Below are 26,735 nucleotides of genomic sequence, written 5' to 3' on the forward strand. Positions count from 1 at the left end.
GCTGTCAACGAACACCCCCAGGTCCTTTTCCACCAGGAAGCTTTCCAGCCACTCTTCCCCAAGCCTGTAGCGTTGCATGGGGATGTTGTGACCCAAGTGTAGGACCCGGCACTTGGCCTTGTTGAACCTCATACAATTGACCTTGGCCCATTGATCCAGCCTGTCCAGATCCCTCTGTAGAGCCTTCCTACCCTCAAGCAGATCAACACTCTCGCCCAACTTGGTGTCATCTGCAAACTTACTGAGGGTGCACTCGATCCCTTCGTCCAGATCATGGATAAAGATATTAAACAGAACTGGCCCCAGAACTGAGCCCTGGGGAACACCGCTTGTGACTGCCCACCAACGGGATTTAACTCCGTTCACCACCACTCTTTGGTCCTGGCCATCCAGACAGTTTTTTACCTAGCAAAGAGTATACCCATCCAAGCCATGAGCAGCCAGTTTCTCCAGGAGAATGAAATAATTCTCTCTGATTTATGGGTTCAGCAGTTTTTAGACATCAAAGAGCTGCACAAAATTGAAGGTGGTAATGTGAAAAAAGCTGCACATTAGTATTTAATTACATTAAATTGATTAGAAAGAAGTAAGCTCTTGATTGGGAACACATTAAGTTCTGTCTGTACAGCATACAAGCTAGTTTGTGAGTGAATTTAACCTGTGAAAACATGAGAAAGATAATGATATGAAAACTAACTCAAACTCTGAAGTATGTGAGACAAAGACTACTCAGCTATTTCACCCATTTGTTCAGTTTGGCAAAGAAAGGCAATTCTCAGGTCTTCGAGAGGAAAAAAATCCATCCAGTCACTGCCAGGAGAAATAAAATATTCCTTGCTACCATGAACATGAACTGGAGCTATTTTCCATTCTTTTCATCTACTCATGAAAATTGCCTCTGAACAAATCTTCTTTTGTCTAAAATAGATACCTAAGTTGTGACTTCAACATATGCACAAATAATTTCATGAAACATACAATTTCATGTCCATACAATTTCATATATATTATATATGCAAATTGATGTTTTTTACATAGATGTAGCATTTCACAGTTTCAATCAGAAATGATGCATTGTTCAATATTTAAAATACAGCACTTCAGCTGAAAGCATATGCACATCTGGTCTTAGAGGTGTGGCACATTTCAATGAACCTGGGCAAATCATTAATGCTTTGTATGCCTGTTTTTCAAATTATTAAATAACAGAGTAAGCGCATATATGCCTTGGAGGGATATTATGAGGTTGCATTTTTTAATGTCTGCACAGGGTACCTTGTTTGGAAAAGAGCTAGAGCAATGCAAGTTACATGACTGATTATTTCAGTATTTTCTCCTGAACATCAGTGCATTGCTTGCTCGTTGTATTACTTTAATTAATCTAGCAATGATTTCAGACAACTACAGCTATTTTTCAGTTTTAATTTTACCCAAGAATAGTCTACCCAATATTCAAGACAAAATAGGGTATGTATTACACTTTCCACAACGGATTTTTCATCTCAAAGTAGCCTCGATTTGACTGATGAAGAAAAAATGTCAGTATGTTCCATTTAATTTGTGAGGCTAGTAAATCCAGATATTTGTGTACTAGCATCTCTCTAGACAGTCCAGGAAAGAAACTTTAGGACCAATCCTCAAAATCTCATAGTGGAAGCAACTCATCTTATTATTTTTATATTATGGTTTGTTATATAATGACAAGAATAATCTTTATCGCTTTGTTCCTTACTTGGCATAAAATGACTTTTTGGGCTGATCAAACACCTCAGGCTTTGCCTTAGTGTTTAATCAGTTTCAGCAGCTGTTCATAGCTTCAAATACTACAAAGCAATAGAGTTTAATTGCTTAATTAAACTCAAACCTCAGTTGCCTTTTTAACAGGCAGGGGCCTGCCTAGCTTTTGGATACTCAAAGACAATCAGAGAGGAAGCAGATGACATTGCTCTTCTCTCAAGGATGGTTAATCTAGGAGTGTTATGTAGACACTGAAAAGGAAAAGCCAAAGGCCTACTCTGGGAAACAATCAGGAGTTTTGTCTCCTATTTTTCTACCTGAATTATTGATTTTATATGAACACAGCTACTGTACTTATATAAAAGTTTTGTTATAGGCTGACCAGTACACATAAGTTAATTGAAAAACTTGAGGACAGATCTTTGAAGAGTACACTGCCTTGTTGAGCTTGATTTATCCTAGTCAAAGTTCTGACTCCATGGGGCTTTTTTATTTTATTTCCTGCCTCCAGTATTCGGTGTCAGCAGTTCTAATAAGCAGGCACAAATGTATTTTACCTGAGAAGCTGCTCTCCAACTCCAGCATTCTTACGTATATACAGAGCACTGGGTTTATGCGTGATGGTCTTGGGGTTTTCCCTGAAGCTTACCCATCAAGAGCTCCTGTGATTTCAAATGGTTAGGATGCGCTGAAATGGGGTTACAACTTTAGCGAACAGGTTTGAAGAAAAAAACAATTTTTGTCCCATCTTGTACTAACGTAAATCAACCAAGCTGAGAACTACTACCTTTATTTTGGTAATTGCTAATTTTTTGAAAGAACTAATTAGAAATGGAATCTCATCTCCTCTATTACTTCTGGCTCTCATTTAAGAACTCTTTTAAAAAATAAAATAGTGTCTTTGCAGGAATTAAACAACAAAAAATAACAAAACATTAATTTTGATAATGAAACTACCATCCATGGACAACTACCCTTCACATAGTGTTTTTCATCTGGCTGGTACTTCAGTTTGGTAAGAAAGATAATCAGAACACATCTGACGTTTGAGTTGAAGAGGCCAGTAATTTGATATGAAAGCATGAAAAGCCTTCCCTGAAAACACAAAAATCTAGACAAAGGACAATCTTCTATGATTATCAGTGATCCATGTCAGTGTCTTGTGGGGCTTGCCAGCAACTTATAAACTAGTAACTTCATATCACAAAGTTTCAGATGGAATTTTCAGAAATATCTTTATCTTTTATTAATATTATCACTGTCTTTCATATGCTACACTTCCATCCCATTTTGTACAAAAAGTTCAATTCCTTTGAGTGATCGCTGCTATTTTAATTTCAGCATGCTGAGCTCTTTTTAGCCTTAAAGGTAGCAACAATTCAAAATTATTGTTTGTAAATTTTATTACTTCTGAAAGATAGCAATATATTTGACACATATTTCGTGAATATGAAATTGTTAGTGTCCACAGTTTCAGTCTTACATGTTACAGAGTAAACGTAATCATAGGCACCCATGAGTAGCAAACTACATACTGTCCTGGTTTCAGCTGAGACAGAGTTAATTTTCTTTATAGTGGCTGGTATGGGGCTATGTTTTGGATTTGTGCTGAAGACAGTGTTGATAATACAGAGATGTTTTAGTTGTTGCTGCACTAGTCAAGGACTTTTCAGCTTCTCATGCTCTGCCAGGTGCAGAAGAAGCTGGGAGGGGACACAGCCAGGATAGTTGATCCAAACTGACCAAAGGGCTATTCCATACCATATGACGTCGTGCTCAGTATATAACGCTGGGGAAGAAGAAGGAAGGGGGGACATTTGGAGTGATGGCGTTTGTCTTCCCAAGTAACCGTTATGTGTGATGGAGCCCTGCTTTCCTGGAGATGGCTGAACACCTGCCTGCCCATGGGAAGTAGTGAATGAATTTCTTGTTTTGCTTTGCTTGCGTGCACAGCTTTTGCTTTCCCTATTAAACTGTCTTTATCTCATCCCACGAGTTTTCTCACTTTTACCCTTCCGATTCTCTCCCCCATCCCACCAGGGGGGAGCGAGCGAGCGGCTGTGTGGTGCTTAGTTGCCGATTGTGGTTAAACCATGACACACACATATACGCACTAGAATGACTGTCTCAGTATGGAAGGTTTCTACATGGGTCTGAAATACAAAGAAAGCCTAGCTAAAACAAGTTTTTTTAACAGAAGAGAATTGCAACACCTCCTACTCCCCAAGTACAACAATCTGGAGCCACCTCTTCAATAATGACAGAAAATGACGGAGTAGAGCAATGTTGGATACTGTATTTAATACTTAATTCCTTCATTCAAACACAAAATGCCACAAAATGTAGGTTCATAGACTTATATAGTCTCCTGTACTGTGTTTCAGTGACACTCAAGGAGTTCTGTACATGAGTAAGAAAGAAGAAGCAATTCAAACCATATACCCTGCAGTGCATGGGGGAAGTCTTGTAACTGTGGTCGTTCCTCCATTTAAGAAATTGAAAGTCTCTGAGAAGGCTGTTGCAGGAAAACACAGAGGCTTTTGGGGCTGCCAAAACTGCACAATGTAGGAAGTTAAAGTAAGAAAGCAAAACACACTTCTTATTTAATAGGGCTGGTAAGAACATGAGTTCCATCCTGCAATAATGTGGACATTCTGCAGTCTATTTTCAGCCTGAAGTACTGGGGGTGGTGTTCACAACTGAAATGAGAAAAGAATCCACTTGGAAACAGTAAAACATCTATAAATGCACTTCAGGACTACAGAATACAGTTAGGTATGCATACCTTTTTAGCTAGTATTATGTAAAAGTTACAGTGACATAGGAAGGATGACATATCTTCTGTTTCAGTGTGGGGAATACAGAAAACAGCTGAAATCCAGTTAGGAAGCTTCCCCCCCCCCCCACCCCACAAAAAGTGGTTTTGCTAACAACTTTTGACCAGGTTTATTGATTACTCTTTGGCATTGGGAAGCTAAGATTGAAGATCGTATATGGAGCCAGACTGCATTATGCATTATGTTCTTGGCAGACCTACTAGAGCTATGACGGCAAGGAAAACAGATGGACTGCTGACAGCTGGAGTTACAATGAGTTGTGGGACTTACACAAATACTTCTCTTCAATATCCAAAAGCCTATTTTTTTCCCTTTTGTGAGATAATGGAAAATTCCTCCATTCCAAGTGCTCCAAAACTGTACAATATCAGAAGTTACAGAAAATTTCATATAAAGACACCCCCTTGCCCTGATTGTGTACCTGTGACAACCTGGCTCTACTTAAAGAGTGAGTCTTAATCTTATTCAATCTGTTTGTCTAGTGAAGAGAAAATATGGTGAGCAATTTGGCCTGTCCTTCTAAACCAGTTTAGAAGGAAATAGCTTGATATGCAACACTCACATTGAAGTGGTATGAAGATCAGCTGCAGTTCCTATTGAAATTGCAGAAATTCTGGGAGTTTAAAGCATCTTCAAAAATATGGTGAGTTTTATCAATGTCTGAATTACAGACCTCTGTGACTAACTTTAAACACTCCTTTTTGGAAATTTTTACAGAACCAGTCCCTCATTTCTGTAAATAAAACATTCAGAACCTCTTCAAGCATTTGTAGTTGTTCAAAAATAGAAGTATGACATTAGCCAGGAGACCTTGCAAAGAACATTTTCAAAGCACTGAATAGGATTTTTTTTTATCCATGCAACTCCTACTGTATTTTTTACTGACTTTACACAGTTAAAACCTTGCATGATGGTTGAGTCCCAGAAATGTATGGCGAATTTCTTTCCAGAGTGAACTTTACATAGACTCTTACTAGCAGAATTATTTAACCAGGCTTCCTACCACACCTTTAGTTATACTGGTAATACCAACAAATACAATAGCAAAAGGTTTATTAAAAATGATAAAAAGTTTGTCTAGGAAAATATATTGGAAGAGGTAGACAGGATCTGTAATTGCCAAACTTCCCTTTAAGGGGAACCCTTTTCTCTTTAATTTCATGGATGACTGGAATTTTCAGTCTGAAAATATATCCAATGCTCCATGAAATTTACTTGTCTATAAAATGTCCACTCCTGTTAACATGAACAAATAGATCTTCACTATACTTGGTTACATATAATTAAACAAGAAGTAATTCTGGTCTGACCAAAATCTCATGCTTTGACCTCTAAAGGAGAAAAATGTAATGCTGCCTTCTTAGCAAGAAAAAAATGCAAATTTTTATGCAATGGCCTTTCTTTGTCACTTTATTAAGTTTTCTTTTTCCTTTTTTATGATGTGCTTTAGCAATAATCCAGAAAAGTAGAAGCCCTGTAGACATCTAATAAAATATATTGAGCCGGAAGCTCGATGCTATTCTTTGCTAGTACCACTATACAAATTTAACCAAAAACTTAAGTTAATGAGGGCAATGAATCCAATAAATTTTATTATGACAGAGAATGACATCTCCTATCTAGAAACCTACTAATTAGAGCTATCAAAACATCTTTAAAACTTCTTTTGCCAAGCAAGTGAGATTAGTCCTATCTTTTTGTGAGGCTATCGCAACTGTGGGAGTAAGTAGACAGTTTTCATAAAACAAGCCAGCCAGACATACTCAGAGAGCTAGAATCTGTCACAAATATATTTCATCTATGCTTTAGAGGGTGGAAAAAGTGAAACTTAAGTCAGAAGAAGAATTCTATTTCTTTAAAAGGGAAATCTATGCAGTCTGCCAGTCTGTTAATGCCATCATGGGGTCCCCAGTTCCCCCTTGATTTTTGAACTTCTCAGTTAGTTCCCCTGGGTATTTTATTGAACACTGTAGGGGGAAAAGGGTTAGGATTCCCAGGCAGACAAAAGAAAGATATCTTTTTTACATGAATTATACTGTCTGCTATTCTTCATCAGGTGAAAGGGCTGAACGTTCAGGTTACACACACATGAACAAATTACCTTGGACTAACATATATTAGGGTTTCTGGAGTAAATGTCCACAGGGATACTATTGTCACATGGTGACAAATTAAATTAGTGAGTTGTCCCCTTTTGCACTGGGAATCTAAAAATGCACCCACTAATATGTCGTATGTTGTGTTCACATTGGTGGCCAAACAAAGGTACTGTTGGAAAAAGAATAGAGTAAGCTCTGAGAAAAGAACATAGGCCCTTCTTGGTATGAAAACTAAAATGTTATCTATATGCCTAATTTTAAGTAGAACTTGCCCAAAGTAATATCAATACTGTTATGTACAGACTTAAACATGTGTAGGATAAATCCTAAGACTGGGAAGTTCTTGGCTCACCAGGTGTCTCTTTGTTGTGCATATGTGCAAAACACCTAGCAAAGTTCAGCTGCAGTTTTTTGCATAAAATCACATTACATAGCATTCTCCAAGCATCATGAATGATGACCTGAAGAAGGTAGACAGGTAATGGTGATTAAACAAGCTACCATATTTTAGTTTGGGATGGGGGACGGCATGCATAGCTTTCCATATGGGCAAGTGAAAAATTTTGGAGTAAACTTTTCTAAGTGGTAGCCCTGGAAACACACCCAATTTGAAAAAGATGAGTTTTTCTTTTTTTTTTCCAAATAGAGAATGCCGTTGCTTGCAATATTTTTCTTACTTTGGAAAGTTTAATTAGAAACAAATAAACTTTTAGAAGAAGAAATTTTTCTTGGTTACCCAGACAAGGACATCCTTATCCTCATTAAATACCATTCTGTATTTTCAAAGAACCTTGTCTGTGCTTTATTTTTGCCTGTAGTTTTCATCCCAACTACTTCAGTGGTGGCGCTCCTCTGTTCCTTATGGTATACATTCTTTCATGTACTTTACTAGAAGCATAGTGAGAGCAAAAGACTAAGCAACAGCCACATAGAACAAGGAGTTATAATTAGCCCCACAAAACACAATAGGAAATATAACGGTTTGTGTCTTTGCAAATATATGTATAGAACAAAATGCTAATGCCTCTAGCCAAGAGAGTTTTAAATCTGTATAAAATATTTAAATAGCCACCCTTTCCCTGCTGTGAAAATTCCTAATTACTCATCTGATTAAAATACCTACCATACTATAAATATTTCAGCTCAGCTGTTTTACTTCAGAAGCCAGTAACAGTAAGTTAATCAATATAAAAGTCACTGTGCATGTATTTTGCCCATATAATCCTGATTTTCTTCTTTCTTTACACTTTATATATTGGCAGTATTGTCTGACTTGACAGAACCAGGGCAAAGAGTTCCTGAGGTAAAGCTATCACTGACACATGCACATTAGAGTATGTTGATTACTATATGGTCTTTGCAAAATAAACAATGTGTATCGTTCCATGCTTATTTTTTTCTCTTCATTTTTTTTTATAGGTACTGAAGACATTTGGCAGCAAAAATTACTGAATACACCATTACTGACATTATAATCAGCTTTCTGATCACTGGCCCATGTTTTTATCTTGCTGTGCTCTACTGCTCTTTTTCATTTACTTCATACTCTGGAATGAAAAACTTCAGAAGAGTGACCTCTTTATACACATGAACTCTTAACCAGTCATTTTCCAGCCCTAGGGAAAAATTCTTGCTATTAGCACACCTTTTTCTCAAAACTACAATTTCAATTAGATGGTATTTTTCTCTTCCAGCCCCTCCCTTGCATCTTATTTTACAGCTGGGGTGGGAAGGTTAAATCCAGGATGATATTAAGCTAACTCAGTGGCTGGGGAACCTATTCCTTAGGAAGGACTAAATATGGGGTTTAATGCAACATAGCTAGGGGCGCATGTTAATGCACCTTTTTAATGTTCAAATGCTTTTTTGCTAATTTTAAATTGAAAGCTATAGGCCACGTAGAATGAAGTAACACTGCCAGGTTTACCCACTCATCCCTATTTCAAGCTGATGGCATTTTATCCCACCATTTAACCCATCAGTATTTACATGACCACAGATGTTAGAAAAAAGAGTTTAAAATACAGAATAGAAATATTTTCTGTCATTTTCTGCCACCTAAAAGCGAGATGTTGATACTCTATTCAGGAGATGTTACACACATTGAGTTCCATCCCTAAGACAACTATATGGAAAAACAGGTTGAAACAACTCCATACAACAACTTCACTAAAATAATTGATGGGGAAAACAAATGGCATTTGTATGATAAGAACTACCACAAGGAATCATAAGAAATTGCCAAGAGAAACCACAGAAAAGAAAAAAAAATGTTTTGAATAGTAAGAGTTCTTTAATTTACTGAGCTCTAATTGTAGCAATTTCCAATAATTTTCTGTCCTCATTTGAAATTCTATAGAAAACATGTATTATCAGTACCTTGTAGCCTCCTTCCTTTCAGGACCCTTTACCTTTTGGTGTATTACATTTAAATTTAGATAGGCAGAAGGTGTAAGGTTATGATTACTACTGAGAAAAACTAATGGCATGTCTGAAGAAAAAAATTAATTTGGTCTGTTGACAGTTTCAGAATTTCATGTATTCTCATGCAGCTTATAAGAGCAAAGTGTGCCACGAAAGGCAGAGATGGAGCTAAAAACATATGCAGGAGCAAACTTCTTCTTTTCATCAAGTGCCAATGGCTGAATGAGAAGAACCTGCTCAATTCAAGAGCATTATAAACAGAATGGAGGTCACCTTAAATAACTTTGGCAGGAAAAAGCCTTGCAATTTTAGAAATAACAGGAAAAAATTGAAAACAAACCAACCAAGCAACCAAAAAAATCCACTCTTGAACCTGCTTTGAAGGAAACTTTCATGATTCTCAGCAATTTTAATAGGAATTTAAATATTTGTAAATATCTTCAGAAGCTTGACCTTAGGTATCACTCCATCCCTCAGTTGCAAAGTGGAAACAAAAGCACATTCTTTCTTCAGGTGCAGTCAGATAACAATACTGTCAAGGTGCCACAAAGGCCAGCAGCTCTCTGGGTGCAGGCACCATGAGGGTCAGGGGCTTCCTGCATTGGGCAGGGCAGGGCATGGCAGCCAGGGACCGTCCTGTTTATCTGTTTTATCTTGAGATGAATGAATTCTGGGAGAAGAGCTCAGAATATTAGCCACTTCTTTTTGCCTATACCTGAAGTGCAGAGCTATTCAATAACAACAACAATTATGAACTTTAATATCAAGTCTTCGTATTTCATTTCAAGGAGGTCCCTGTGGTCTTCACAGGGACATACTAGAGGTAAAGGGAATAGTCTGCAGTCTATAAATTACATACAGATAAAGAAAGGATAGCAAGAGTATGTGAAAGAAATACAGAGGCGGTGGAAAAGTAGTAAACATGAAAATAAGACAGGAAAAAAAGGGAGCTTAGTGAAACTGTAGGCAGCAAGAGCAGAACACAGAGAAAATAAAGGAAAAAGTAGAGTTTTTCCATAAAAATAAGTTATCCTAACTTCACATTTATTCTCATTTTCTTTACTGAAATAACTTTATACTAAATATGAATGGTAATAAACTCAGTCATCCATAATGCCAAAATGTTTATATAGAAAACACATTGCGGATAACTAAAGTTTAGCAGAGTGTCTAGATATGAGCTTAGGTAGATGCATTCCCTTACCTTATGGTATTACCTAGAAGCATCATTAAAGTTTATAATCTCATGTAACTCCATTGATACCAGTCAAACTGTGCCAGTTTTCACCAATGGACATATTCTGGGGAAAAAAGAACTGGACAAAAGCCATTTTGGTAGAATTCTACAGCCCATTGCTAGTTAAGAAAAACACTCAACGCTTTTATGGCCTGGCTGAATGCTGCTGCTATGGATCTGCTTTGTATCTATGGAAACATTTTCAAGCTTCCCAACACCTCCTACACAGGAATCCTGGTAGATTCAGAGTGAAGTAGTTTTTCCATGAAATGTGACCTAAGGATAATTCCAAAAAAAGCAAACAATCTTATCATGCAGCATGCTAAGATTTTAAACTTCATTGGTGAAAAATACAATAAATTGTAGTCAACTCCCTTCTAAAGCAAAAAAGCTATCTAATTCAAGACCAAGATTTCAGATGCTGCTTTCATTAAATGTCTAACTGCAGAAAAAATAGAAATGCTGCTGATTCTTTGAACATTTATTAGATTAGTGCATATATAAATTCATCTAACTTAGAAAGACAAGAAAGTTTTGACTGATTGCTTGTTTAAAAATAGCTCCTTTTGTCACTAACTAAAACTTTCAAAGTGTAGATATAATGGCAAGTCAGGCCTAACATAGCACATTAGAAATAAAATTATCCACCAATTCATGAAGATTTAACTTTTCTCATAATAACATCAACATTAAAATAGCCAACATTTTCTAACTCTTTACTTGTCTATTAATCAGAAATAGATCAATAGAATCCTTTTGGAAGAAAATTGCTATCATGTTAGTATGACTTATTCCTGCAAAACAAAAAAAGAAATATCCACCCACTCAAGCCATAAACTCTATGGAAACATGGATCTTTACATGAAACTAAATGCCAAAAAGAGGTGTACAGAAGGTGGTATTGGGAAGTAGCTTCCAAGGAGGAATAAAGAAGCACTGTTGAGGCACACAGAGATGAAATTAGGATAGGAAGGACAAGAAGACTGTCTTCTATGAATATACCAGCAACAGAAGAAGACCAAGGAAAAAACATCATCCTTCTACTAAATGGGCAGGCAGGCCTTGTGAAAAAAAAACCACATAGAAAAGACTGAGATACACAATGTATTTTTTGCTTTGTTTTCCACTGGTGAGATCAGCTCCCAGCCCTCCCAAGTCTTTGTGTCTAGTAGCAAAGTAGAGAAAGATCAAGTTAGGGAACACTAAAGCAAACTGGACATATACAAGTCTCTGGGATGCATCTAAGAATGCTCAGAGACCTGGCTGATGTGTTTACAAGGCCACTTTATTATCTTTGCAATGTTGTGGTGACTGAGGGATGTGGTATCTGATGCCTAAAAGGAAGCAGATTTTATGCTCATCTCTGAATGTGACAAGGAGTACCTAGTGAATTACAAGACTGTCAGTTTCACCACAGCCCTCAAAATAATGGAAGACATTTCCATAAAAAACATTTGGAGGCATTTTTCTCTTTCTTTCTCAATAATAGTGGGAATGTCAATGACTTTCTTGGATTTATAAACCTATATTTTACATGGCTAAAATCAATTAACATTATTTATGTCATGAAAGTTTTCCACAAAGTCCAGGTTATATTTTCTGGAAAATTATGTGAGCGAATTTCTGTATGCTAAGACTAATAAAATACAGAAAACATATATTTATAGATGTTTGAGCTAAGAAGTGATTCCTATCCTTTTATTACAATTAAAAACAGATCCAAAAGATTGTTTTTATCAAAACAAGCATTGCTAGTAATCTCACTGCCCCTGTGGTTCTATCAGCTGAAAAATGACAGAAGAAGCCATTCTGCTCAAATATCATGCCTTCCTGGGTGGGAAGATACAAGATTCTTCTTTTCTATTCACCCCTGGCAAATTCATACTCTCCTCCGTGTTCATGAAAACAATAATCAGTTATAGTCTCAATTCAGACAACAACGTTAAGAAACTTGGCTGGCAAAACCAGCAAAAAGGAAGGAAATACTATAATGAAGAACTTAAATTCTGTTTAAGGTCTTGTTGGTGCTTCCTGTTTGCTTGCTTTAGGGCAGGTTCTATTTCATGGCCTTATTTAGGTCTTCTGAACTGTTCTCTGAATGCCCTTAGATATGGATGGCTCTCACCACTGAGCAAGCATGCTGATTTTGTAGGAAATTAGGCTGAATTTGGTCTGAAGAACTTGGAGAAAAGTGAAGTAATAGGAGGGGGTGAATACTGAGAAATAAGGTGATACCTCAAAAAAAGTAAATATTGGCTGATACTCATAAAAAAAGACCTTTATCTAAAATAGCTTTATTTTAAGCCATCTAAGAGATGTCTTATTTTGCTGGGTACTTGTATTTTGAGCTAAGAAGTCCTGAAGAAGTTAAGGGGGATAGGCCAGAGACAGTTTATAATAGCTACCTGAGCATGAATATGCATTGTTCTGGTACACATAATCTAAAACCCCTTCCATGCTGAATCCTCACCTCTGTCATAGAACATAGGACTTTAAGCAGAATATGTGGAAAAAACATAATATATGAACCCTATAGATTATAGCTAGCAAAGTTATATGCAAGATGTACATAATTGTCACAATTTCATATGTAGCAAAAGTTTGTCTATAGAAGTCTTCCCCAAATAATGCAATAATTATTTGCATAACCTTGCAAGAACTGAGAAACAGGTTTTCTTATTGATTCTGAGGTTTAAATAGAAATTATTGTACTCACTATGCATAAAATAAGTTTATGTGTACAGAATGCTGTACATAATTACAGATTCCCTAAGCTCTATGTCATATGTATAACATGTTCCTGGCAGTACAAACAAAACATTGTACAGTGACGTAATTTATTATTTTATTGAGTGAGGTTTGAGATTACTTTTTCTTCCCTGAAATCGATCCTAAAAGAATTGCAATAAATATAGTGACCTCCCAGGGTTTACAGTGGAAGTTCCCTTAAAACAAAACACCATTGCTATAGGCCCTGCTAAAATAGACAGAGAATCTGATATTTAAAAGATTTCCTTCTGAATTTGTTTTAATTCAGAAACAATGTGTGATACAATTCTATGAACTGTTGTTCCATAGGAACTAAAAACTGAGAACTGAAAACTAAAGTGATCTATGTCGTAAGTAATCTATGACCACAGTGCAGGTGCTGCACAATTCTTCCACTACAAAATGTGGCTGATTGAGAAGCATGTGAGTTTACACCACTCCTCCCTCAAATGGTTGCATGTAGCCAGATTATTTTTCATGTCCACCTGAACTACAGAGAGGACCAGTCATAGGTGGGGAAAAAGGGCAGACAAAGGAAGAACTTCCCAATATTATTTGAATGCATTCTACTACATTTTTGTGCTCTTGACAGCTGGAAACTCTTGTCCTTTCTTGCATTAAGGGATATGCACTCTTTTCAAGTATTACCTTGCTAGAGATTTTATGAGATATACCTTCCTTCTTTCCAAGGCATCTCTAATGGAGAGGTGGGAAACAAAATATGGAACTCCAAACACAACATTTTGAGACAGACCAAAATACCCTAATAGTAATAGCAACAGGCAGCAAAATAAACTATACAATTAAACATTAGGTAAGAAAATAAATTCTGCTTGGATATTAGGAGAAGTTTAAATAAAACATGAAATGTTTTCAGTTAGTTGCATGTTTTCTTGAGCCTTTATCAGAGACAAAATGACTTTCTTGTTTTTCATACCTTTTATAGCGAGCTGTAGCTGCCATGCACATCCTATTTCTTGCTGCAAAATAAGGAAATAAAAGATTCTGTTGTTACTCTTCCAGTCTCTGTGCATTCCATCTGTTTACCCCAGGGCTGACTTGGGCCTGTATCTCATCAAATGATCCATATCAAATATAATGATCTTTTGACAGTATCAGATTGTCACTTCAATTTTGTGCATGTTTTTTTCTGATTACTTTTCCCTTCCTCCCCCAGCTTTATATATTGATAGCACAAGATAATCTTGTCAATGTAATTTTCAGTTTCTAGTACATCTGATTGAGTAAAAGTAATTGAAAAACAATTCAAATAACATCTTCAAATATCCTTTTCATCTTTTCTCTTTCTTAGACAAGAGATTTTTTTTTAAATATTCACAGTATATCAGTGTCTGGAAAACATATGACTAACATAATAGTCAAAAATATTGAGGAATATTTTGTTCCATGAGCAGGTCCAGGGATAGGATAGGCCCAAACCTAAGTAGGGGAGATAATAGGTAGAACTACCTGAAGAACTCATCACAGAAGTGGGAAGTTCTGACTCTGCTTCCTACTGTCCCATCCTGTCCTTCACAGAGTAAGGAGTTGCCAGCTAGGTGGTCTGCTTTTGAGCACCGCCTGCATTACTGTGTGCTAGACAATTATAATAGAATTTACCAATGGATTTAGGCTGGCATGTTCATACCATGAATGTAACTACATCCAATCTCTTTATTATTTGATCAGTGTCTTTGAACCATTAAAGAGAGATTTTCTGTGTGTAAGAATGGCTATTTCATTAAACCCAATTTTAGAATAAATGGATTAATTCCAATTTTTTGGAGTTATGGATTCCTATAATCATATGTACAAAGATATTACACAGTATGGCTCCTATGACAGCAGTGGTTCATGTTCCCTTAGGACACCAATTTTCTGTGCTCATAAGGATTTGAGAATCAGCTTTCCTCCTGCACAGAAAAACAGCTTCTTCATCAACATTACCTTATAGTTGGGGAGTAGAACTTTAAATTAATTAGAATCATCAGTCTTCAAAACTTTAAAAGGAATCCATGATTACCAGTCAGTAACAAACATTTCACATTAAACATTTACTTTTACCTCTGACAAGGGACCTGAATTTCACCCGTTCATAAAACTGACCTGTCTTGTTTGTCATGTTACTACATACACTGGTTTTTACAAATTTCAATAGTTTATTTCAGGATCAATGTTTTTGGTAATAAAAAGGTTTAGGTACATCTTCAGTCAAGACCCTGGATGAGAAGGTTCAAGTCCTTGAAAAATAAGGAGGGAAATCAGTGAAAGAAAATGAAAATATAGGAATGAATCATTGCTGAGCTGTCCACCTGAAGAGAGTTGGTTGTCTAAGCCTTTGCCTTACAGGAAAGCTGGCACTAGAGATGTAGAAGCTGACAGACAACTGAGAAATAAATCACAGTTACAAATATAAAAGCAAACCTTTTTCTTCCCTGATTTGTCTTACTGAAGCTCAGCCTCTCCCTGATGTACATAATTTTCCTGTTTTAGTTTTCCTCAAACAGAGCTACTTCACAGATGGTTTGCACTGGGGTGGGGGGAGGAGGGTGGGTGGTGCAGGCTCCTCTCCAGATCTCAATTAAGAATGGCATGACAGTAAATAGTGTAATAAAATAGCTGTTTCAATAATGAGATAGAAATAGGAAGTAGGATAGTAAATTCTACATCCCTTCAGGTGTAAATGCAATATAGGAGAATATAAATGTTTTCATCTATCAGGGCAGTTACAGAAAGGAATCACATGCAGGAATATATGAGCCAGCAGTGTGCCCAGGCGGCCAAGAAAGCCAATGGCATCCTGGCTTGTATCAAAAATAGCGTGGCCAGCAGGACTAGGGAAGTGATCGTGCCCCTGTACTCGGCACTGGTGAGGCCGCACCTCGAATACTGTGTTCAGTTTTGGGCCCCCCACTACAAGAGGGACATTGAGGTGCTGGAGCGTGTCCAGAGAAGGGCAACGAAGCTGGTGAAGGGTCTGGAGCAGAAGTCTTATGAGGAGCGGCTGAGGGAGCTGGGACTGTTTAGCCTGGAGAAAAGGAGGCTGAGGGGAGACCTTATTGCTCTCTACAGCTACCTGAAAGGAGGTTGTAGAGAGGTGGGGGTCGGTCTGTTCTCCCAGGTAACAAGTGATAGGGCAAGAGGAAATGGCCTCAAGTTGCGCCAGGGGAGGTTTAGACTGGATATTAGGAAATATTTCTTCACCGAGAGGGTTATCAAGCATTGGAACAGACTGCCCAGGGAAGTGGTTGAGTCGCCATCCCTGGAGGTATTTAAAGGACGTTTGGATGAGGTGCTTAGGGACATGGTGTAGTGGTGGTTTTGGCAGTGTTAGGTTTATGGTTGGACTCGATGATCTTAAAGGTCTTTTCCAACCTATATGATTCTGTGATTCTGTGATTCTGTGAATATGCCATATATCTGCAGCAGTGACGGCTATTTCACCACTGAATTTGTCAAATCCCAGGCTGTTTGGAAATCATGTTCTTGGAAGGAGCTCTGGGGATTCTCGACACTCAGACCTACCGGGCCTGGAAAAGAAGGCTGGTGATTTAGGGGCATAGGACAAGGAGCTTGTTAGAATTATAAAAGTAGTTCCCACTTCTAGGCGGGTCAGTTTATCTTACCTGGTAGTAAGTAACATCCCTTTTGCCAAACACATTGCAATAGATTGTAGAACTGTATCACGCTACTGCACAGTCTGTTCAGGGTTTTTAAAGGGTATGGCTGAGGGGGAAAAAATTGTATGAGGCTGGGGCGCAGCCGCATGGGTCAGCTTTGGAAGGGCTGAGGGAAGAGGGAATTTGTGGGGGGTTACTGGAGGAGAATGGAGCATCCTCTGCCTGGGAAGGCTTGTGGAACTGAACTGGGGCAGAGACTCTGGAGAAGGAGGTGAAAGCTCACCTGACAGAGAGCAGATCCAGTGCTGATCTTAGAGATGGTGGAAAGATTTCCTTAGCAACCTAGAATGGGCCACAGACTTAATAGTAACTCAGGAAGCCAATGATAGTTTCAGCACTAAATAGCAAAACTGGAGAAAAGGAAAAATATCTGGAGAACAGGGAGATCTTTCTGATACATTAATGGTGCCGGGGCACTGCATTTCTGATCAGTTTATCAATTCTTTCTTATAATTGGTCTTTTGTAGACATACCATGCCAAATTTTCCCACATAATTTGGTAGTGGTATTCTGCTTTTAAGACTGTGATATATAAATCATTGATACTTGTCTTTTCATCTGTCAGGGCACCACAGGGCAGGTGGCTCGCTGGGGCTGGGCTCCGGCAGTGCCGGGGGCTCCCCGGGTGGGTGATGGCAGGGCCTGGCAGCCAGGGCCCATCCCGCCCCCAGCCAGGCGCAGGGCAGCCGGGGGGCACCGGGGCAGCCCCAGCCCTGAGCATCAGGCACCTCCCTGGGGACAGGGATGGGCGAGGATGGGCCAGGATGTGGGCCCGCAGGTGGGCCCAGCTCAACGGGGCCCATGGCCAGGCAGGGCAGGGCTGTGGGGAGCTGGGGATGGCCCTGCTGCCGTGTTCCTGGGGCAGGGGCTGACAGCCCTGGGGGCTGACGTGGGGCCCTGGGCCCTGGGCAGGTGGGGGGATCCGCAGGCACTGATCAGGGACAGTCAGGGCTACTGATGCCTTCAAGGCCCTGGACGTTAATTTTTTATTTATTCGTGACAAGGTTTAACTTTTCTCTGCTCAAAGAACTATCTTGCTCGAGAAAATTATTTTTGTGTTCTGCTAAAATGTATTTTAAAAAACCCCAAACTATTAAGTTCTGTGGCCTCCTGAATTGAACAAAAGCTAAAGCTTTTTTTATTTCAAAGCTCTGCCTAACACAGAGTCTCAGTGCTATTGCTAACAATATTGGATAGCAGATGCATTGTGAAACTGAAAAAACAGGTTTATAGTCAAAAAGAGAATGCATTTTTTCAAAGATGATGCATAGCTGAGGGCATTTTCCCACCTTATTTGGGAGAGCATCCCCCACCAAGGCTTCTGGATGAGACGAGCATTCATTTCATGCCAAAAAATCTTCAGAGGAAGTAAAGGCAGCAAAATTGTTGTCATCCTTCAACCACTTGCTTCTGTAAGAGCTGAGGATCTGGAAACATATCATAACAGCATCAGAGCTAAAGTGCATCTCTGAGATCTTGAAATGCTTTCTAGGGCACTGTCTATAAATCCTTGTTACCTGTACGGTAAAAGTGGTAAGTTTTAGAAGCTATAGAAACTGAACAATAATGCCTAATGGTATGAATCCATACATAAACACCTCAGACTTCTGTAAAAGAGTTCCAGAGAGAACAGCTTCACATCTCCAATGGAAACTAAACGCTACAGAGCTTGCTGGCTCTCCCTCCCTTTCCTCTTATGCTTTCTCTTTGAAAGCTTTTGCACACTTATCTTCTAGCCATTGGGTGGAACATTTAGATCCAGTTTCATTACTGTATTGCACTTCTCACATTTCTCTAGTTCAACAAGTTTGTACTTCTTGTAAAGTGGCTTTTCAGGTTTTCATCCCTTCTAAAAGTCCCAATTGCTGATTGTTTATTCATCTGTTGTTTGAAGCATTGTGTCAGCCTTAATTTGGATTAAGAGTTTCATGCTGATTATACCAATGGAGAATTACTTAGATATATGTAACTAGGGAAAAAGTTACTGCAGTAAAACAAAACAGCAGGAGAAAATTGAAAAGACAACCAAGCGTCTTTGAAGTTTGTCATTGTGAAAGGGGTGTAAATGTTTGGGGATTCTTAGAAATCTGTAACAGTGGGAAAAGATGTGCATTATATTATAAGAATACAGAATTGTATAGTGTTGCTTGGGGGAGAAAACAAACAAACAAACAAAAATTAAAAAAAACCCAAACCCAAATCATTTTTATGGTGGATGAGTTTCAGATTCAGTAGGAAATGTACAACTGGGAAATCAAAATCAATCTATATAAAATAAATTAGAATAATTATATCATAGCTTAAAAAATATATCAGATTAAGAGTTGCAGTAGAAAATATGTTTTATTTAATAGGTACAATCCACATTATAAGATTACTCACTATCCTGGCCTGTATCTCAGCTTACATGGAAGAATCACCTCAAGTCACAAAAGGGCAATTTGGTCTCCATGTCCATTCTTCTCAGTCTTTCTGTTAAAGCTCTCAAGAAAGGAGACCAATTAGTGCCAGTGACCAATACAGAGATATCATTTATTCTTGTGTCACATAAAGCTAGAAGTAACATGAATTCTCTTTTTTTTTGTAGGACTTCAAGATATTTTCTTTGACTCTGTCAACAACTTAAAAGTACAGAGGCAGTAAAATAAAATATAACAGGAAATAAAAGGTTATCCAAAATATTTAAGATCTCAAAATTTGGTTTGAACAATACTTGACACTGGGTAGGGAGAGGCTGAAGGGAAATTTGTATTTGAGAATTAATATTTTGTTTAAAACGTTGAACACCTCCTTATCAATAATCTTCATGATGCCATTTCTGTTTGTAAAAACATCCACAATAAATAGCAATAAAATATGCACACTAAACAGAAATTGATTAGAAATACAACTACTGACTGCTTTACATTCAGTGAACAAATAAGTGCTATGGGCCAAAGACCATTGGTTTTACCAGTCCTCACAGAATTGTAAATGCAGCATTTTGAAAAAGATTCCTCCATTTGAGCACTTAGTTTCTTTTTATTTCCTTTCCTTTCTGTTTTTCTGTTTTTTCTTTTTGTTAAAGGAACAAAACAAAGTATAAAAAAAGTCCAAGAAGAAAATTAAAATGAGTCCTAAGCATACTTTACAGAATCATAAAACTATTCTTATCTAAAAATGGTAATTGGCTCCTGAGCAGAAACCAAAGAAAGAGCAAGGAAAACAGAAATTCCTAGTACTTCATGCAAACTCAGAAGGAAACTGTCAAATAATAATGCACTACTACTGAAAAAGTACGCAGATAAAATGGACTTCTTGTCATCCTGCACTCTTCTGCTACAAACCAGCCCAACACTACTTTAACTCCATTGGCTTCACTGGTTTGTGTAACACAGCCCAAAGGTGGCCACAGGCAGTAGTTCCAGACTTAGAATTGCATGTAAAGTCGTCCATGGTGCAGATGTCTTAGCCTTTTGTTAATGCGAGCATCAGTTTAACTAGTGAAAACTCTTGAACAGAGTAAAGCTTATGTACACAAAGTAGAAAACAACTCAGTCCAAACTCAGGGCTATACTATGATACTGTTACTCACATATAAATGTTACTTCACCATTTAATGTAGTAAAGCATAAAAATAACCAACATAGGTCAGACACTGGAAGCAATATAGCTGTATTAGTGCAAGGTCTCCAATAGTTAATTTGCTCAGCTTCATCTCTTAGTAGCCACACTTTCAATAGTTGATGTTCTTGATAGTTGATAGTTGATGTTCTTGATAGTTGATACTCAGACAAGTGTCTTGCAAACTGGCATTTAGTATATACTTACTCTCTAAAGAAATCAGAAGCTACTTCAGTTTACTTTGGGAAATGTTTATGCATACTTTAAGAAATTCACACTGTGGATGAGAACGTCATAAAAAAGTGCTATAAGCAATGGCACATGCAGTGGGGTAGTGTACTAGTTAGTGAAAGCAAAGCAGCGAGAACTTTCCTTGGGAGTAAAAAGCATGCACAGTGGCAGTTTCTGAAGAATCAATGCTGTATTAGATGTTCATAAACTGATATACTTTTCACTAACTTGCTTATACACTCGTAAATTGTGCTTTTTAAATATTTATTTATTTCTTACTGAAAATGGTGTTTAGTGCTTTTATATACAATTTAAAATATGGTGCAAAAGATGAAGAATTAATCAAGCTTTTCAGAAAACAAACTGAATTTTTGAAAACAAACAATTTGTCAGGAAACAAACTGAATTTGCTTTAGTATAAATTTTGATTGGAGATTCATTTGGCTTATTAGGGTTTGGAAATTTCCATCTTTCTGGGATCACCAGATGCTGACTGACTTCATATGACAGATTGCTTGTACCTTGGATAGCAAATGACATAATGATGTGGCATATCCAAGGTGAATGTCACCACTAGCTAGCAATAATTTGTGCTAATGTAATACCTCATGCAAAGTACCAGATACTCCTCCAACTATAAATAGTGATGCCAGACGATGGTAGGCAATTGACTGACAAGCAAGGACTTGTGACAGCAGCAGACGCAATAGCTCAGCAAGGGCACTGAAGAAGTGTTCAGGAAAGTAGTAACATTATTACAAAACTACTAAATTATACTGGCAAGAAACTCTTCTAAACTTCGTCAACAAGGGTAAGGATTGCAGTTCAACAACTTCTTCTTCCCTCTGTTGTTGCAACTCATGTGAAATATGAAGAACTTAAAACAGGGCTAAACACCCACCTTTCAATAGTTTGGCCCTCTGCAAGATCCATTTGTCTGTTCCTCTTAGTAGCATACACAGATAGAGTTAGATGCCAAAACCTTTATACAAGCCAAGGGAAGAGTGAGATTCTTCATAATGTCACAGTGCTGAAAGTGAAACCGTGTAAGTAGTAGTTGATATGAAATGTAGTGTCTCAAATTCTGCTCTTCTCAGAGGTTTAGTCATCTTACTGCGGTACAAGGAGAAACTTTACCTTCTAAGAAAGTTTTCAGCAGTGTTAAAACTGCTGTTATCAGAATGCTGATAAAAATAGTTGATTAAACTCTCCCTTCTGCCCCCCAAGAAATAAGATAGAAATCATCCCTTTCTTTCACAATATATTCACTGTTCTATGTACCTCTGGAAACCTAAACCTTTTCTTTTTGTTCCACGTATGAAATTATAATAACTATTGATTCTGGCTTCAAGATGTGGCAAAAAGAATCAGTGAAGTGCTTGGAAACACAGTGAATTTCATGTACTAATCAATTTGAAGGGTCATTCTTGCTCCAGTATTCCCTCTGAAAATAAACAAACACTTTCCTACACACCTTTTCTTTATTCATACCACTCCTGAAATGTTAGAAACAAAAAGCCTACTTAACAGAGAAGCTTAAAATTTCATAGTATCAACAAAAAATTCCAACATGCAACATACTGCAGTTCTGAAAACTTCATTCAGAAACTGAAAATTCAGTCCATCAAATCTTTATAGTTTATAAACAAATCAAGCTTTTTGTATCTTTTCCAGGTTTTCAACATTTTTCCTACCACTTTAAAGATTAAAACACTCCTTTACCATCAAACAAGCTACACCTGAAAGATTCATGTAATCAAATGTCTGTGGTTTTAACTCGAGACTATCACAATAAAATTGCAAGAGCAGTATCAGAAATATCTATAGAAATAATCTAGACCTAATATGGCTAACCTGACCAGTCTGTGCATTTCAGAATAATCAAAGGAGTCACAAGAATGAAAGCAAATCTTTCTGAATTTAGCCTAGCAATCTTACTGTTGCATTCATGTAGATTTTTCTTTTCGCTATTACAAAAATAAGAAAACTAGTAATGTGTGCAAATGTGGAAGCAATACTGCTTTGTTGTGACAGGTCCCTGAGTCAGCGAGAGCTTTGAGGTGGATATGGCTTCATCTGATCCTTAAAGTGAGCCCTTCAAGGAAGATCAAGAGATTTTCAAATTAAAAAAAAAAAAAAAGTGTGTTTCATTAGAATATAAACTAGAATTCTTAACTTTTTATACATAGAGAAAAATCAAACTTACTAGGCTAGACCAGAGAGAAATTAAAAAGGTCCAGTTCTGTGACCCATTACCATCTTACGTTTGCAGGTGTGTCTGTGCAATCCAGTTGTTGGCCTGACAGTTTAGCAGCTTCCTGAGCTGCAGGAAATTTTGCACAGGCTTCAGCCAAGTTTCTCTTCCCTCCCCCCCAGTGAAGCATGGTTGTCTGCTTTCTATTCCTCCATGCAGGTGCTCTTTGCTCATCTGCAGACTTTCAGCCCCTTGATCTCTCTTGCTGTCTCTCTTGTTTGTGCTCTCTTTCCCACTCCTTTTCTGCTTGAAGTATCTGAACACTTTTCTCTCCAAGGAAGACTTGGTGGCTGCCCAGGGAAGAAGTGCTCCACAGAGGCTTCCACTACCCCTGCACTCCTTTTAAAATGGGCATTATCACACAAACTGGAAAAAAACCCATACATACCAGCAATCACCCCATGTAATGGCAGTAGTTAAAAATCACCAGCTGGCTTTTTAAATCCACTGTCAACTGAAGTGAAGTCTGTAAGTGAACGGACAAAAAATCTTTAGCCATGTGAATAATACTGTCTTACTAGAGGCAGCTTTCTGGTAGCTTTGGCTAAAAGATACCTGACTGCATTACCTCTCTAAAAGAAAGAACAAATAAATATTCTGTTCAAGTGAAAGCTTGCATGTAACAGTAGATTGTAGAATACAGCAAGTTGGCTCCAATAAATTATTTTAAATGGACAGCGTACAATCCAAGAGTTTAGACTGTGCTAAATTGCAGTGCTGGCTGTTCCTCATATGCCCATAGGTGTCAAAACCCACCTCTATCAAAATACTTTTTGGTTATTCAAAGAAACTCATGTCACTGCTGTCTAATTCTTATCTCCCCCTGGATAGCAGAACCTTCAGAAAAGAAACTCAAAATAAGTCCCCCCACCCAGTTCTGCTGAAATAAGCCCTTTAATAAAAGCTCTGGTTGATTTAACAATTCTGACCCGTTATGCCGAGCACCGCAAGTCATGCTGTGTTATGTAACAGATGTAATACTACATTACATGTCAAATCTAATGCAAGCTTATGCTACATCTCAGGGATGAACAGCTGAATGCAATCATTATTTTTTTTCCCAGTAAGCAAACTTATGGATACAGTAAGTTTGAGACTTACTGACTTATTGAGGCTTTCTGTAAGCATTTTTTTGGGGAAATAAAAGAATCCTAGGATGAACAAAAATGTCTTTTTCAAGCTTTTAATTACTGTGTGATGCTGGTTTGTTTTTTTTTTTTCTTCTTCTAATTACATGTACATTCTGATATAAAGAACACAGATGTAAAAGAAAAGGACAATTCTGACTTCAACAAAATTAATCCAGACTTGGAACAAGCTAGTGCAAATTCTGTGATTTAAGAAAGGCTGTATCCCTTTCATGCAGTTCAGCAGCCAAAAGGATGGGAATAAAGTAAATTAGTAGCCTCATATATAGTGATTATAAACCTAAATAAATAAGTAAGAGCAATTACTGAGATCTGCTTATAGTAGAATTGATTCCATGCCAGTGTGGCTGGCCTTGGAGAAACTTTCCTGGTTACACAAATTATTTGAAGATTCATTCAGAGTGATCATTGTAACTGTGAGCAAGTCAACAAACATGTCAGAAAAAAGTTAGGAAACTTCAAAATAAATTACTGTGTTCCATGAATATTTGGAACATTTAAAGATACTTTTAATTAAGAGTCCAAACCAACAGTTGGCTCCTGTTGGCTGATTTAATACAGAAATTTGGTTTCTCTATTCCCCTTGTTGGTCTAGATTACATTTCCAACTGGCCTCAAGCTCCCAAAGGTTTTCTGCCTTGTGGCTGTGTACCAGGCACTTTGGAGACCTGTCAAATTTCAGAGCTATGTAATTTCACACAATTTACTCCACACTCTGATGTCCCTGCCTCTTCCTCTTTCCCTCTTCCAATCCATAGCTAAACTGAAATACAATCCATTTGCAGTTTCATGCATATTTTCTCTTCCACTCCATGACTCCACTTGCCAAACGTGTCTATACAGTTAGCCAGTCAGCTACTGACTGGAAATGAATGTTGTAGAGTGGCAAAAAGATTGAGGTGCGTTGCCCCAATAATAATCTATGCCAGTAGCAGCTTTAATACATTTTAACTGATGGAGATATCAATAGAAAATTTTACAGCAGACTAATGTCTTTGTGTGTTTGCACACACATGCACCTATAATCAATAGAAGATGAAAAGAACAATATTCTACAAAAAAGAACAGTATGAGTTATTCATCATCGAGATAATGCTAATAAGACAATATTTATTTGTTATATTTTATAAAACTGAAAAAATGTCCCTTGTCATCTATTGTTACCCTCTAAATTTCTCCTACACACACATTAAAATGCTCAGCTCAATTTGCCACATGTCCATTCGTGTGAGCTTGTGTATAGACAGTGAAACCCCTATGAAAGCCCACGGTAAAGGTCCATGAAACCCTCTAGGCATCTGTAATATCTTTAAGAGTTAATTGGAAAAAAAAGGCACCCAAAAAATAAACCTGTGGAAACCTTTTATGTTATTATATTGTTCTCTTAAACCTCTTTTACTACCATTGTGCATCACTTTTAATATGGGACAACAAACATATCTTGTGCAAGGCTTGTAAAATGCTGGTGAGGATGGACTGTACAGTCCCCAATGTATGAGTCATCACTGTCCAAGCTTCAAAGTGCCCTGATGGTTACAGGCTCCAAAACTGTGGTCTAATGTTGCAGCCTTGTCACTGATACGTGACAAGCATAGCTAGTAGGTCAAGGGAAAGGTTTATTCCATGTTCAGCTCTCCTGAGACCGTGCTTGGAGTACTGAGCCGAGTTCTGGGCTCCCTCATGCAGGAAAGGTGCTAATAAACTGGAGGGAGGCCGGTGCAGGGCCACCAGGGTAGTTGGGGGTCTGGAGGTAGTTGGGGTCTGGAGGAGCTGGCATAGGAGGAGAGGCTGAGGTAAGTGGGTTTGTTTAGTCTGGAGAAAAGAGGTCTGGGGGGGATTGAGTGGCTGCCTTCCCAAGTGTATTGAGAAGACAGAGTTTCGGAGGTACGCCATGAAAGGACAAGAGGTAACTGTTGCAAGTTGCAGCAAGGGAAATTCCGGCTAAACAAAAGGCACATATGATGTAATGAGAGTTAATCACTAGAACAGCTTGCCCAGAGATGTTTTCGAATCTCCATCCTTGGATGTGTTTAAAAGCTGGTCAAGGGCCCGAGCAACCTCGTTTAAATTTGAGATTAGCCCTGCTCTGAGCAGGTGACTTCCAGGGCTCTTTTCCAACCTCCCCTCCCTTATGACTGTGTGCATCCTCCTCCCATTCCATTCCACGAGAGTGGGGGACAGCCTGTAAGATTTGACTTCAGTGCCTTTAACCCAGTAACTGTATTAGCAAAATGCACCTAGATGCAATATCAGGCCACCAGCTACTGAACTCTGCAGTTCCTACTAGAGAGGTTATCTAAAGCTCATTACCTGGTGGGAGGCTGTGGAAAATGAGCTGAAGTGTGGGGAAACTAGGCTCTGAATTGCTTATTGAGAGGCTATAATGACAATTTAGGGAGCCTATCTTGCTAACAGATCCATTTCAGAGAAATGCTTGAACTTGATGTGAATTTTCCTTGCACCAGCTGAAGCTTACAAGTCAACTAACATTTAGCCCTGCAGAAAGTATATTGTAGTAATACATTTGCAAATGACAAGCACATAAATAATTGTGGTGATGGTTATATCAGCAAGGATGTTGATCTTATAGCTTTTTTAATAAGGCTATAAAGCAACAAAAACTGAGAAAATATACTAAATTACCTTTTCTAAATGCAAGGAGGATCACAGAATCCCATTACTATGTTTTAGCTGAAAATTGATGTAGCTGCACATT

Source organism: Mycteria americana, chromosome 2, assembly GCF_035582795.1.
Source record: "Mycteria americana isolate JAX WOST 10 ecotype Jacksonville Zoo and Gardens chromosome 2, USCA_MyAme_1.0, whole genome shotgun sequence".
Taxonomy (NCBI): domain Eukaryota; kingdom Metazoa; phylum Chordata; class Aves; order Ciconiiformes; family Ciconiidae; genus Mycteria; species Mycteria americana.